Source organism: Crocodylus siamensis, chromosome 4, assembly GCF_052110815.1.
Source record: "Crocodylus siamensis isolate JL-2025a chromosome 4, ASM5211081v1, whole genome shotgun sequence".
NCBI classification, from domain to species: domain Eukaryota; kingdom Metazoa; phylum Chordata; order Crocodylia; family Crocodylidae; genus Crocodylus; species Crocodylus siamensis.
Window position 1 is genome coordinate 33144258 of NC_143398.1, and position 14825 is coordinate 33159082.

The window sequence follows — 14825 nt, forward strand, 5'->3', positions numbered from 1 at the left end:
ACATATGGGTTCGAGGGAGGGGTGATATATCATAACCAGCAGTGTGCAATTTGTGTGTGGGCGGGGGTTCTTCTGTACTGCAGCAGTTCTTTACATGGTATCCAGGTGGTTCTTTCAAACATGTGATCTATCTCTCTGGAGGAGTGTCCTTGTTGGGCAAAAGCCTTATAAGATTGGTGAGGTGGCAATCCCGGGTGTTCTCTTTAGTGCAAATTCAGTGGTATCTGAGGGTTTGGCTGTATATCACAGTTTTTTTGGTGTGTTTAGGGTGATTGCTGGTTCTGTGCAGATATATATATGTTGGTTTGTGGATTTCTTGTTTAACATGGTCTGTATTTTATTATTCGGGATACTAATCATCATGTCTAAAAAGGAGATGTTGGTGCTGGAGTATTTTAGAGAAAGTTGGATGGAGGGATGGTGATTTTTGAATTTCTGATGGAACTCAATCAGAAATTGTAGGTTTTCAGTCCAAATGATAAAGATGCCATCTATATTTCTTAAGTATAGCAAGGGTTTGATGGTGCAGTTCTTGAGGAAGTCTTCTTTTGGGTGGCTCATAAAAAGATTGGCATATTGTGAGGCCATTTTGGTGCCCATAGCTGTCCCCATTGTCTGGAGGAAGTGTTGGTTATTAAAAGTGAAATTGTTGTGTGTGAGGATGAAGTGTATAAGTTTAGTAATAACTTTGGGTCCACTTTCTGAGTTGTAATCTTGTTCCTGTAGATATGTAAGGCAGGTTTGGATGCCATCTCGGTGTGGGATATTGGTATATAGGCTGGTAACATCCTTGGTGGCTAGGAAGGTGTTGCTGGGAAGGGGCTATGTTTTTAAGTTTCCATAGAAAGTCTGTAGTGTCTTGGACAAAACTTGCTTTGTGGGTGATGAACAGTTTTAGGATTGATTCAATGAAACCGGATATTTTCTCAGTTACAGTCCCATGGTTGGATATGATAGGTCTGCCAGGGTTCCCTTGTTTGTGGATTTTAGGGGGCATGTAAAAAGTCCCCGGGTTAGGTAGTAGGGGAATAATAGTACTGGCCTCTTTTGAAAATTGGGTAAAAGTGATGTAAAATATCTAGATAATATTGTAATTATTTAAAATCTTTTACTAAGGCTTCCTCTGGCCACACCTATCCTAGAAGTCCTCTTAACATTAGATTCCCAATTGTGGAATATTTCATGGCAAAGGCTTTAACAAAGGGTGTTACTGATTTTATATTTTTCCGTAGTAATCTCTATGATAATAGGGCAAATGTGTATCGACATGATTGGGACATTTCTGGAATCTGCCTCTTGACAATTTAAGCTCTAACACCATCCCTGGTACCCAAATATTTTGGGATGCTGTGGCAGCAGCTGAAACACTTGTTCTAAAGAGGGTTAAGGTTAAGGGCCTCATTCTAGGTCAGTGCATTTTACCTATGTGATATGAGAATAGTAGCAGATATGAATGATGCTAAAACAAGATGGTTTGGCACATTGTGCAATCAACAATTATGCAGTATTAAAAGCTTGATGTATTTGATAAAAGGGAGAACATTTACAAATGTATCAGAACAATGATGGCCACCACTAGCTTTAACATTGAAGTCTAAGCTACATGTATTGGCAACAAATACACCTTCCCTCTAGAGACTTTCTTGATGATGTAGATTTCATAAGAAAAGCATAAATAATTCTTTTTAAAATAAAGCCCATGGGAAGCACACTGTAGCAATACAAGTTTGCCAAGATAGAACTCTAGAGTATGAGGAAAACAATGGATTTTTAGAAAGGAAACAGCAGGATAAGTAACATGAATTGTTTTGCTGAGTCTGCCAAATGAGATCTAATTTCGCCCAGCAAAAGCTTCTATCATAAGAGGTTTTGTAAACTGCAGAAATCTGAATTACGCTATCTTCCTCCATAGTGCAGGGGAGAATGAAACTGTGCATTGGGCAAGACTACAGAAAATAGAACTGCAAACTAAACTCACTGATGGTAACTTTTGCAAAGAGTTGTTTAACACCTGAATTAAAAAAATATTTTTTTAATTTAAGGCAGGGATATTCACCCTCCAGCCAGCAGGCCAAATGCAGCTTGGAGAGACATTGCATCTGACCCATGGGGCTCCACATGGTTTGGGAAATTTGATAGCAGGGGAGCAGTGGCCATCCAATATTGCTGCCATATTCCAACACCCACTTCCTACCCACAGATCTGGAACAGGGTCGGGCCATGCCCCCTCCCCCTACAGAGCTGGGCCAGAGCCAGTTCATGCCCCCTTCTCCCTTCCTGTCCCCCTTCCCCTTGCAGGTCAGTGGGGTGGGCTGCCCCCTAGCACCCTCTATGTGGCCAGATGGGCCCAACTACATATGTTTGGGGTGGCAGATCAGGGCTCCCAGCCATATCTGGCCCATGGATGAACCAGGCACTGTCCATCCAGCCTACCAAGGGAAAAAAGTTTGAGTACCACTGATTTAAGGCAAGCAATCACTTAGTGATTTCTGGTTGCATAGATCATATATCTTATCCCATATATCATGCTATTTTAAAAGAGTTGGTGAAATAATCTTTAAGGAAAGCCTGGCAGGAGAGAGGGTCCTCCCTATGATATATCCAAAATCAAAAAGTCATATAAAAAATTTTATGATTTCTTAATAGTAATACAATTAATAATTGCACATTAGTTCTTCTGTTCCCTGAATAAAATTCAGAGACACATTATTAAACTGAGAACATGCAAGATTGTATGTCCCCCAAAGCACATACTGAAGAAAATCCAAAAATATGATTGGCTGCTTCTACATGAGATGCTGACTGCTCAGTTATTACTTTGTAGTCATTTAGTACTTCCATACCCAAGTACTAAATGACTGAGAGCAGTAACCAGTGTTATTGCACAGTAGTGTCCCAGAACAGCTTTTTCATGATGCTGACTGCACAGTAGCTCATTACTACTGTGCAGTAGTGTTGCATCACACTTCGTGCCATGCAACACTACTGTGCAGTACTAATGAACTACTGTGCAGTCAGTCTCATGTAGACACAGCCATTGAATGCTATTCTTTCAGCTTGCTTATGTGCTTCTAAAAAGTACCTTCATTGAATTAGTATATGTTTCCCTAAGTTTTCAAGGGCCAGAAGAAGACTTGAAAACCTAGGAATCACTGTACACACAAATGATACATTTGGGTGTGTTTCACTTCCCTCACAGACAGAAGGAATAAGAATGCTTTCTTTTGGAAACTTAACCACTTCAGATAATCACAAGTGAGTTTTAAAATCTGAAACACAGAACACAGTGCACTTATACTATGAATATATACTTAGATGTCTAGATAAAATTATCTTTTTAAAATTTTTCTAATGTAATATAAAAGGTCACTGGAATTTTCATAACACAAATAGCAACTAGGAGGAATAATAAAAATGTACTAACCATTGCTATTTGTTGTTTGTATTTGTTATTTACTGGGCATGCCTACACATGCAAATAATCTGGGAGCAGTTTATTCTCACGTAAACTATCAAGAGTAAACTCTCCTGGGTATGTTTCTACATGTGCACAGACATGGGACCAGATTTGCTGCTCCTAGAAGCAGACTGCTCCCACTAACTGAAGCCCTGCAACAGGCTCCTTCTGCCACTAGAGGGAGACAGAGGCTCTAGCCGCAGCTGCCTGCAGCCAACAGGTATCTGCAAACGGCAGACCTATGTGCTGCTCCCTGGCTAGCTGCTTTTCTGGCCAGCAGTAGCATGCAGAGAATGGGGGCAGCATGTGTTGCCTCTTTTGCCACAGCCTTTGCCCCCAGTGCCATGGCTCCTCCATCTCCTGGCCCTGGCAGCAATGTCCCATGCCCTAGGCTGCTGCTCACCATGATGCTGGCTCCTCTGGCCTGCTGTGGTGACCCCTGTCTTGTCCAGGGCAGTCTGAGCCCTGCTGGCTCCCCCATGTGCTGCTCTTGCCTGGCTGGCTTCACCATGCTCTCTGCTGTAGCTTGCCTGGACAACCTCCCACAGACCCCCCCCCCCCACCCCACTGTGCACCCCCAGCACCACACTCACTGTGCACAGTTCTCAGAAAAGCACTTTATTCCCATCCACAGAAACAGACCCTTATTCCCCCTCCTACCCCAACAACAGACCCCATGCCCCTCTCCCTCCCTCCCTACAGAACCCCTCCCTCCTCCTTGCACTAGTCCCCTGCCTCCTCATGAGCCATCTCCCTGCCCACCAAATGTCCTGCTGGGTGATGTCCTCTGCCCACCAAGCCTGTGAGTCTACTAGGTGATTCTTAGATGCTGTGACCAGGCAGTCCAGGGTCCTGGGTTCTCCACTGTCTGAGCCAGCTCATCTGGTCCCCTAGTGGTATCTACACATTTGCTACTGCACAGTAACTACTAGTGAGTAAATTTATTACTTGCAGGTGGCATATTTACTTGTGATTAGAGGAATTTACTGTGCAGCAGGCATTTGCACATGTAGCCACAGATGCTTACTGCTCAGTAAACTGCTCTACAGTGCAGTAAAGCGACTTGTGTAGCTACACCCACCAGTAATTACAAAATATGTGGCTGTGTGCTCTTAGTTACTTCAGAGAGACTGTTATCCATACTCAAAAAAAAAAATTCCTCCCCCTCCCCACACACCTTTTCTAAACTTTGGTTTGTAGCTGAGTTTCTCTATCATCAATAGTTTCCAATTTAGTAAATGGATAAGTTGAGCTGGAAGACATTTTCTTTGAAATTGCACTTAGTTGTAGCTATATATGGAATAATATGATCTCTTATTGTGTGACAGAGATTAAAGTCATGATGAAAATCAGGGGGTTTCAAGTATCTCCAGGTAAAAAGGAGGTGATACTGATTGGCAAGGAATTAGCATCTCAATGATCTATAGGAGTCTCTAACCATTTTTTCATAAGAAGACCTCTGCCAAAATATTGTTAGCATATTTCTTAGCCTTTGGTTTTGTTTAGACTCAAATATCCTAGAAGAAGAAATCCATTATCCTTATCACCTCCACACATCATACATTTGCTCAAGCTATGATGCAGGCAAAATTTTTTCCTATAAGCAACATACAAATTCCACAAAATAAACTCCAGCCATACATTTTAAGACTAGTTGTACTGAGCATCATAATGCCTAAGTTGTCATTATGGTGCTTAGTCCTGAAGCACCTAACTTTTAAGGCGCTTCCCTGCTGGTTCTCAGCCCTGATGCCTAGGTTTCTTATACAATGCATGACAAAAATTAAGTCAAAAAAAGCCAGGCGCACACACCTGTTTAAGTTAGCCAGTAGGAAATGCCCAGGAAGCAGCGGTTGAGGGAGGGAAGGGGTGTGATACAGCTCTCATGCTTTCCAGGAATTCAGCCTAACTCTGAGCTGCAGGAATTCCAATCCTTTATCAAAAAGATACATGGAGGACAAGGAGGTTATCCCATTTTGTTCAACAGCTCACTGGTTAGCACAATTATTGAGGGTGTGTGACACGTAGGCTCAATTCCTTCTCTGCCTGGGAAAACCAGATCTTGCATCTATTACTTGCATGGTGATGCATGTTCTAAAGACTAAGTTATAAACAAACTTTGGGATAGGCTTGTGTATGAGGCATAAGAATGCATTCTCTCAATCCCTCCTGAAAACCTGTATTACTTTGAATGTTATACTTACATATTTATTTATCTAGAGTGAGAAAATAAGTGTGAGAATACTCTGTATCCTGGTGTTTTGATCATTCATATAGGAAAGGAATTCAGGAAAAAGGGAATTGAATTTAGGTCTCTCACAGTATGAGTTATTGATCTGATTACTGGATAAAAATGTTGGGATATTGGACAATGGACACCACCTTCTCTGGTTCTGTTTTGTGTGGGACCTGATCAGTAGATATGTTCTGAAGACATCTATCATGCCAAACCTGGAAAGCCTACTTTGTGGATACTAGCAGATCTTATGTGTGAGCTAGGTTCTAAACTGCTCTGGATTTAGGTAGTTCTGGGCAGGCCTATGAATAAACATTTAAGGAACTTTAGTAATAGAAATGTAGAGGCCTAGAAGCTTAGGTACCTTGCAGCAACCACAGAATGTGGGTCCCAAGAACTTGAATTTTAGACTTAGCTGCCTACAATGACAATTACACACTTAGGTATCTGTGTGGATCCAGCTTGTACTGTTGTGTAGGAACTTAGGCATTAACACTCAACATTGCCCTACCTAACTTTCAAGTTCTTGGCTCCAGAAGAGGAATTCACAAAATCAAGGCATGTACCCTTGTACTACTAAGACTGTCCCTTTACAATGGGGATGGTTAGATGCTGAGGAATGTGATTTACAATAACAAGCATCCTGAAGATGGGTAGGCCAAAGCCAGCTAATAAACATCAAAGAACTAAGTGTACCTGAAATACTTTTTCTCTTCTGGACTTAGAAATTTACCTGAAATATAAATTAGATGGCTAGATAAGACTTCCTTCACTGAGATGCCTGAATTGTTCCTTCGGGTATGAGCAGTAGGCTTATACTTTTCTATTAAATGTTAAATGATAAAAAATAGGGTGATAGTGGGGCTGCTACATGACAGCTTACCCTTTAGGACGCTCATCCAGGAAGTTGTAGGCCTGGAATCTATGATCTCCTCAACCTGGGGAGAATTCAACACACCCATCATTCATTCCCAGGAGACTGTCCCAACCACCGGTCTAATTTAAGAGTTGGCTGGACCCACTATTCACCTGTTTAAATTGTACCACGGTTTATTCCAGAATGCAAAATTCAAGTGTCCAGAGAGCATGAGCAAAAAGAAAAATGACAACAGCTTAGTGGTGAATGTATTAACAAAGGGAAGAGAGATCACTGGCTTCTGATTTCTGTTCCAAATAATCTTATGTATTACAATCTTTAATGCAACAAATATACACAGTCCCGATCATGGATTAGGAAGAAGGTTATTTCCTCACAGTCAAGTGCCTGTATCACTGGACTACAGCCATGCTTATTTTCTATTCATTTCCAGGAATCATGCATTGCTTTCTGCACATCAGCCTAGCTTGCAAGGGGTGGAAAGTGTCCAGTCCCCAGCTTTGCCTCTAGTCTGGTGGTTAGGGCACTCAGTTGGGAGACAGGAGATGTTGGTTTGAACTTCATTAGACTGAAGAGGGTATTGAACATAAATCCTTCACATACTGAGTGTTCTTTTGAATTACCAGGAAAAAAATAAGCCATTTTTCCAGTCCATTTTTTCAATGGAAGTGGTCATGTCTTCTGTGCTTTATTCTGTTAGAGTATATTACTCTTGCTCAGAAAATGCCTATCTGTTTATAGGTAGTCCTCAAGGGACTTTGGGTCAGGGATGGCTTGTTTGTGGATCCCAAGTGGATGTAAGTAGGAGATAGGTACCCAAGATACACAGTAGCAGAATTATAAGTTTTACTTGACTGGTGAAAACTTAGGCATCTCTGGCCTTTTGACATTTGGTGAAAGTTTTGTAAAACACTGACATGGAATGAGATAGGTGCAACTTAGGAGGAATGTGGGCTGATTATTGTGTTATATGCTCTTTAGCGACTACAGATGAGATTCAGAATTTAACCATATTTACCTGAATTCAAGATTATTTCTAATTTAAGATGAGTTCCCAATAAGCAGATTCTATGCATGGAAAATGTATAGAATGAATTGTATAGAATGAATGTGTAGAATGAATTTAAGATGACCCTCCAATAATTAGATTCACAGAAAATTATAACATTATAATTTTTTATAATTTTCCATTTATAGAGCCTAATTATTGGAGGTTCATGTTAAATTCATCTACGTATTAGCGCGGTGGGAAAATCAGTGGTAGGGGGCAAGCAGTGGCAGTGGGAGCAAGCAGGGGGGTAGTAAAGTAACCTGACCCCCGCTTCCAACATTTGCTTCTCCCACTTTATGCCTGTGCCCCTCCAAAGTTCCTGCCTCCTCCCCACCCCTGTACCTGCTTCCTGCAATGACTGAGCCCTCTGGTTCCTGCCACCCTCCACCACTACCACCCCTGCCCCCTGCTGCTTAACCTCAGTTATGGCTTCAGCTCTGCCTTCAGCCCCACTATGGCCTGGGGCACAGAGCAGCTAAGCAGGGGCCAGAGTCTTAGTATCTCCAGTCCTTGCCCAGCCAGGCAGTGGCAGCAGCAGCAGGAGTGCTGGCCCCAGCTCCAGCCCCAGCCCCAGCCCAGCCCCAAGCCAGAGCTGGGGCTAGAGCTGCTGCCACTACCAGTGCTGTTGTGTAATCCAGTGGGAGGTCAGGGCCGACATGTCCTCTGAGGCCTAGACAATACCAAGGTCAGAGCCAGGGCAGGTGCCAGAGCCAAAGTCATGACTGAGCATAAGTGGTGTCAGGAGGAGAGGCAGAGGCTGTGGTTCTGACTCTTGTCCATACCTTAATCCCAAGTTCGTTCTGAAGCCACAGCTGCAGCAGCTGTCTGCCCCCTGCTTTATACTCCAATGTAAGACAAGAGGCTTCCCTTCCCTCATGTCTGAAAAAAATCTCATTATAGACTTGAGTAAACACAGTAATGGGTGAGAAGAAGTAATGGATGAGGACAAGTCTTATATCTTCAAGCATGTTTCCATCACAAATACTGTTTTGTAATAATGTTAGAAAAATTTAGTACTGACATATATGTATAACACCCCTCTAAAGTTGTACCCATAGAGCTGAAACCTTGCCTGGTTCAACAGCTTTTCCTTGTTTGCTTGGCTTGCATATCATTCAAATTTTTTGGTTTTCCAGTTTTTAAAATATAACGTTAACATAATTGCTTTGTTTTAGATTGAAGGTCACTTCTTGATTCTATGTTATATTATAAAACACTTATTTTGTTCACTCATTTTCGGTGGATATATTATTCTCCAAATTTTACCTTTAGGATCTTTATTTAATTTTAATTTTGAAGTCGGCAAATCAATACAGTTTTATAAATCGTGTAAGCATAAAAAGGAAGACTCTACAAAGGCTTAAAAGGTCAGAATGGAGAGTACAAAAACTTCCATACATGCAACTTTTTGAGAAACACATTTCTAATTTAGTCAAAGAAGACATTCCCCCCTCTTCACCAGGTTAAATAATCATCCTACTTGTTTGATTGTTACAGACCAGCAAAATGGCTACCTATTTGAATATAACTGAAATCCTTTTCATGGATTTCACAATAGGCTTCTAAGTCCTAGAAAGGTTTTCTTCAGGGCATTCTTTCAAAGAATGTACCCAGAAGTATTCTAAAACAGAAAAAGGTGTTCTACAGGAGAAAAAAGATTCATGTCTTAAAAAGAAACATTCTTTGATTTAAAGAGTGAGTTAGAACTCCTAGATGCTGTCAAAAAACATCTAAAAGTTTAAAAAGATGGAATACAGTAGTACAAAAAATTCCTTCTGCTTAAGTACCACCCGTGCCTTATAAAGGATTTAGTAACACATTTCACCATGTTTCAGTCTAAACAGAGTCTTCGTTGAACAAAACTATAATGGCTCTGTAGCTACGTTTTAGGAGGAACTTAATAAATCATGTTTCCCGGAGTGCATAAAATTGGGCCAATTCAAGTAAGAGCATTCATTACACCTAGCCTCATTCTTTAAGTGAAAGAGTCAGATCCTCCAATACACTGCTTTACTCTCATGAACCTACCACTTATCTTTAATAAGGCTGCTCATGTGAATAGGACAAGCTAGATTTGGGACACTTTCTAAAGACATCAAAATACTTTTATTGTTAGTTAGAACTTTTTCCTTGAATTAAACAGGTTTTCTGGCTCATCAGAAATCCCACATTCTTGGTGAATTAAGTCTTGAGATTTTTCAGAATCACGTGGCTAAAGTGATACAGAACTGCAGATTACCAAATATTTTTTATGGTAAGCAAGGACTTCAAAAGCGTTTTCAATCCTGAGGGGTTTGGGCTATGCTCCTATGGAAGATTTTATTTCACCTGCAACAGTTATTCTTACAAATGAATTGACAAGCACTTAACTTTATTTCAGGACTTATGAATTATTCCCTATGAATTCCCCAGCTAAATAAGCAGTCATGCTGCTTGGCTGTTACCAGCTTACAAAAGAAAAGTGGTAAAGTTTGTAATGGCACCTACTGCAATGGACCAAAATATAAAACAATCTGATTGCTGCTCCTGTGCTGTGTCAGGCAAAAGCTATCACATTAACTCTGTTGCTAGTTCATGAAATTCCTGGAGCCCTGTTTTCCAAATGTAGAAGATGCATTTATCCTACAGGAGTCACTAAAATGTCCTTGTATCGTACAGTGGGAGAACTAGAAGGCAGAATAAGAGATAGGAAATATTGTACATAAATTGTAAGTGAATGATGGGAACCTCCATCTTGAGTTGATCGACAGCTCATCATGCCCAGGGAAGGAAGCTGGAACACTTGTTCAGAACTGGAACTTTGATCTGTGTTTTTTGGCTCTCAGGCCACGTCCTCATGAGCATTTGCAGCAGCACAAACAGTAAGCTACTTTGTGCCCCAGTGCATGCCCCTGACCCTGCACTTGGCAGTGGGACACATTATCCCACTGCTCCATGTGCTGCAGCAGGGTTAGCTGGGGCGCAGGGTGCCTCAGTAGGTGGACTAGCCAGCAGGCAACCCCCACACTGAAGCACCCTGTGGCTCATCTAGCAGTCAGGGGGTGGCACATATAGACAGGGAAGCTCCCCAGTTTGAATGCTGCAGAGCCCCTCTGCTGAAGCACACTTTGCCCCAGCAAGCCACCCTCTGGCTGGCTGGGAGGCAGTGTGACTTGAGATGGCCCTGGATTGGCTGCTGCCATCTCCATGTGGCTCAGCACAGGGGCTCCACTGTGGAGCCCATACTGAGGCATGCAAAGCCCCCATTCTGAGGCACCCTGCACCCCAGGGCACAGTCTGCCTCAAGACAGGGGAGTAGGCAGATCCCATGTGCTAAAGCACATGGAGACAGGGAAGCTGGCAGCCCTGGGCTGGAGCCCTATTTCCTCAAGGCACACTCCACACCAGTCAACTGGAGAGCAGCTGGCTTGGTGCAGGGTGCCTCAGCATGGAGACTCTGCACCACATGGAGAGGGGAAGCAGACAACCCTGGGTTACCTGCTCCCCTGTCTCTGTGTTTGTCCCAAAGCATGCCACTTGGGCATGCCTTGCACTGCTTTTTTCTTTAGCGTTTTTTCCACTACCAGGATTTCCCAGTAGCAAATTTTGTCCTGGTGCTAACAATTAGCAGCACTAGGCATGGATTAACGTGCAAGGGGTGTGGTTTGTGGTGCCGCAAAGAAATTTGCAACACCACAAACCACATGTACCTGTACATCTGGATCTGGCCTCCAAGTTGATTTTCAAAAGCAGGGCAAGTGAAAAGCAGCAGAACACAGATCAGAACTTCCTTTCTCTTTCTGCCTGCTTAGCCATTCCTGCAAATCAGTCCATCATATGGAGAATCCCACTCTCCCTGACCTTATTTACTAGAAGAGCTAATAACCCTGCTTCTCTCCCAAAGGAAAGATGCTTTAGAGGAATAATTTATCTATGATATAGGCTTTCTATTTAAGGTGTCTTTGTTTACAAATTACATGTCTAACTTACTTTTTAGTGGGAAAATTCGTTCTGGCAAGTTTCCTTAATGAGCACTCTTTACTCTGAGGTCCGTTAGGAAGGAAAAGGGCTAGAAGGAACTGTATTTCTTCTTAAATAAAAGGGTAGGTATCTGCTAGTAGTTTGACACTTAAATTTAAGCTCTTCTGAAATGACAGGCGAAACTGACTTTCACTATTTAAAAGGGTTTCAGTCAAACAGTCTGTGGACCTGTGCTCTAGAACTGGATTAGCGAATCCAGTAAACAAAATTTTACCTCTTTCCATTTAATATTTTATGTTACACAATGGTAACCCAAATTTGAAGATTTTTGGAACTCTTATAAAAGTTTTAGGTGGCAAGGATATTTTGTGGTATCTTTTATTTGGACCAACTGTATAGTTGAGAGAGATGTTGAGTATCCAGTACTCTTCTCTCAGACATTTCCTAGACCACTCTGACTACAACAGCACTCAAACTCTATATTTTAGGTTTCTCATGCCCCCCAAAATAATTGAGAACCCCCTTGTCCAGGTCACTTCAAATTATGTAGAGACCTTGGTTTCCATCCCTGAACAAACCTACCAAATGTTTAGGTTGATATTTTCTTGTGAATTTTGGAAGGGAGGCAATGGTGGGCTTATTAAGAGAATCTAAGTTGCAGATCTAATGGGGGATGGCTACTGGCATTCCAAAATGCTCTGGCAATTTCTAGGATGTTGGCTAAGTTGTGTAATCATTTGATTTTTGAGTACTGCTGTATGACTAGTCTTTGGGATAAATGTGATGTGTGCCCATCACATTTGTTCTGTTAATTATATGGATGAGAACTGAGACCTCTTGTAGTATGGATTTTTGCTTTATTATGTTTAAATAATGATAGTACTGAATTGATAAACCTCTATGATTGTATGAACAACTAAAACTCCATTTTGTGCTTGTTCTCTCCTTGGCATGAGTAGATGGACTTTGTAAGCCCTGTGTACGTGAGTGTCTGTGTGAGAGGGTGAATGGTGAAAGAATGGTAACTATTTGCATAAAAATAGAAGATTGAACTGATTGTGTAAGCAACAAGGTGTTGATGTATAAGTTACCAGACAGTGAACTAATTAAGCTAATTAATGGGTGGCTGAAGAACTTGCCTGCGATCAAGTTCAAAGAAGATAGTGACAAGAAGGAATTCTGAATATCTTGCCTGCCATTTGAACTACACAATGCTTCAAAGACATAATGCTTCAAGGCAAAGATACCAACTACAGAATGACTGGAATGACCTCATCAAAGATACAGTAGAATGACCTAAAGACTGAGCATGGAAAACCCCAATGCTGAACAAAGACTTGAAATGCCTATAAAAGTGGGATGCAGACAAGCCAAGATGGGGAATCCACTCTCTGCAACCTCATGGAGCACAGGCATGCATGCCTGTATACCTCCGCTCATATCCTCAATAAGCCTGGACCCGGCCATCCAGTGCTAATATTGAGTAACATCTCCTGGTAACTATAACATCTTACTGGAGTGGTTTTGTCTGTATGCCTTTCTGTGTCTGTTTGTATGTATGCTTGTGTATGTTTGTTTGTATGACTGGTGTGTCCAAGCTTTTGTATCTGCTTCATGTAACCAATAAACACGGCATTTTGCCTTGTCCCCCTTTTTAAGGTCTCATTCTTAATTTGAGCTATTGGCAATTTAAAGTAACACTCTGACCATGTTTATATCCTGACATGCATAAAAGACAGATTTTTCTTATACAAAATGATAAATGAGAAAAGAATACACTGAATATGTAGACGCTAGACAGAAGTTATTTGGAAGAAGGAGTACCTCCTCATGTAATTTCATGATCAGAGCTTAACTTAAAATCTTACAGTCTTAGATGAAATATTTAGAAAGCTCTATGTTTTAATATCTGTATTTTGAAAGATACATACAAGCATTCTTTGATTCTCCTGTCCTGTGTTTTGCCAATTTTATATTAATAAGCATTTTATCTCAAAGGAGAGAAAGAAAAAAAAACCAAAACAGCAAGCTAACAGAGGAAAAAATATTCATGGAACATTTTACATAACCAGAAGAGACATAAGCAAGGAATATTCAGTGTTAAGGCTCCTATTCTAGTTTTCATTTACATTGTTGTGCCTCTAATGGCAACGATCTCCCAATAGTATGTGATATTAGAGCAATAATTTGGGTTAATTGCAGAGTTTATAAAATGGTAATATGGAAAAATTAACATGTATCGCTGTGTAATTCCAGTCATTTTCCATGCCAGTACTATGTCATCACTGCATTGTTAATGAAAAATAATGTAGGCTTTTTACAGTGGCAATTATGAGTGAGATTTCCAAAAGGTTTTTAGGGAATTAGACACTCAGATCCTATGGATATACATGAGAGTTAGACTCCTGATGTACCTAGGCCTCAAGTTATGCACTGTTTGGTTAGATATTAAAATTATAAAACTTGCTTGGTTATGGGAATAATAGTGAGGGACTGGAAGCCCAATCTTGGAAGATTGGGTAGGCTCTGGAGCGGTGAGAGACGCGCGGGTGAAGCCCGCTGTGCCCCCACTCCCCCGAAGCCCCCCAGACACCCCCTCAGCAGCCGCCGAGCCCCCTGCCGACCCCCAGCACAGCCGGAGGTAAGCGGGCTCGTGGTGGGAAGGGGTTAACTCCTTGCTTGCTGGGAGGAGGCTGCTGCCTGGTGCCAGGCCAGGTCAAGCCTCCGCCCAGGACCCTACTTGGCCCAGCCCCCCAGGGAGCCCCGCGACCGGAGCCAGGAGAACAGGCTGCGAAAACAGGCACCTGAGTTAGCGCAGAGTTCACGCAGGGGAGGGCGCGGGAGGGCACAAGACCCTGCCTGCAACCCCCCCCCAGCCTTAGCCAGCCCCAGCCGTAGCCAGCCTACCAGAGGCATGACACGGATGGGCACGCGCCGCACCCCGAGGGTCCCCTCGGGCTCTGCAGCCCCTCCACTGGGCACCTCAGAGACGGCCACCCAGACGGAGCCCATGGTTCCGGGCTCCACGCAGACGGAGCCCCTGGCTCTTGGCTGCGGGGGCTGCCTGTCCCTTTTTCAGGCTCTGGGGCCCGGGAGCACGGCCACCTCCCCTTGCGGGGTCTGCTCCCTACTGGGGTCTCTGGCGCACCAGCTGGAGGAGCTCCAGGCCACAGTCCAGACACTGTGTGCCATCAGGGACTGTGAGCAGGAGATAGACTCCTACTGCCAGGCCCTTCTCCCCCGG

The 14825-nt window shown here is 42.6% G+C and overlaps 1 pseudogene; it reads right to left on the reverse strand.

Annotated features, from left to right (window-relative positions):
* Nucleotides 1-243: 243 nt before the first annotated feature.
* Nucleotides 244-6655, reverse strand: LOC149865615 (uncharacterized; annotated as a pseudogene).
* Nucleotides 6656-14825: the final 8170 nt, after the last annotated feature.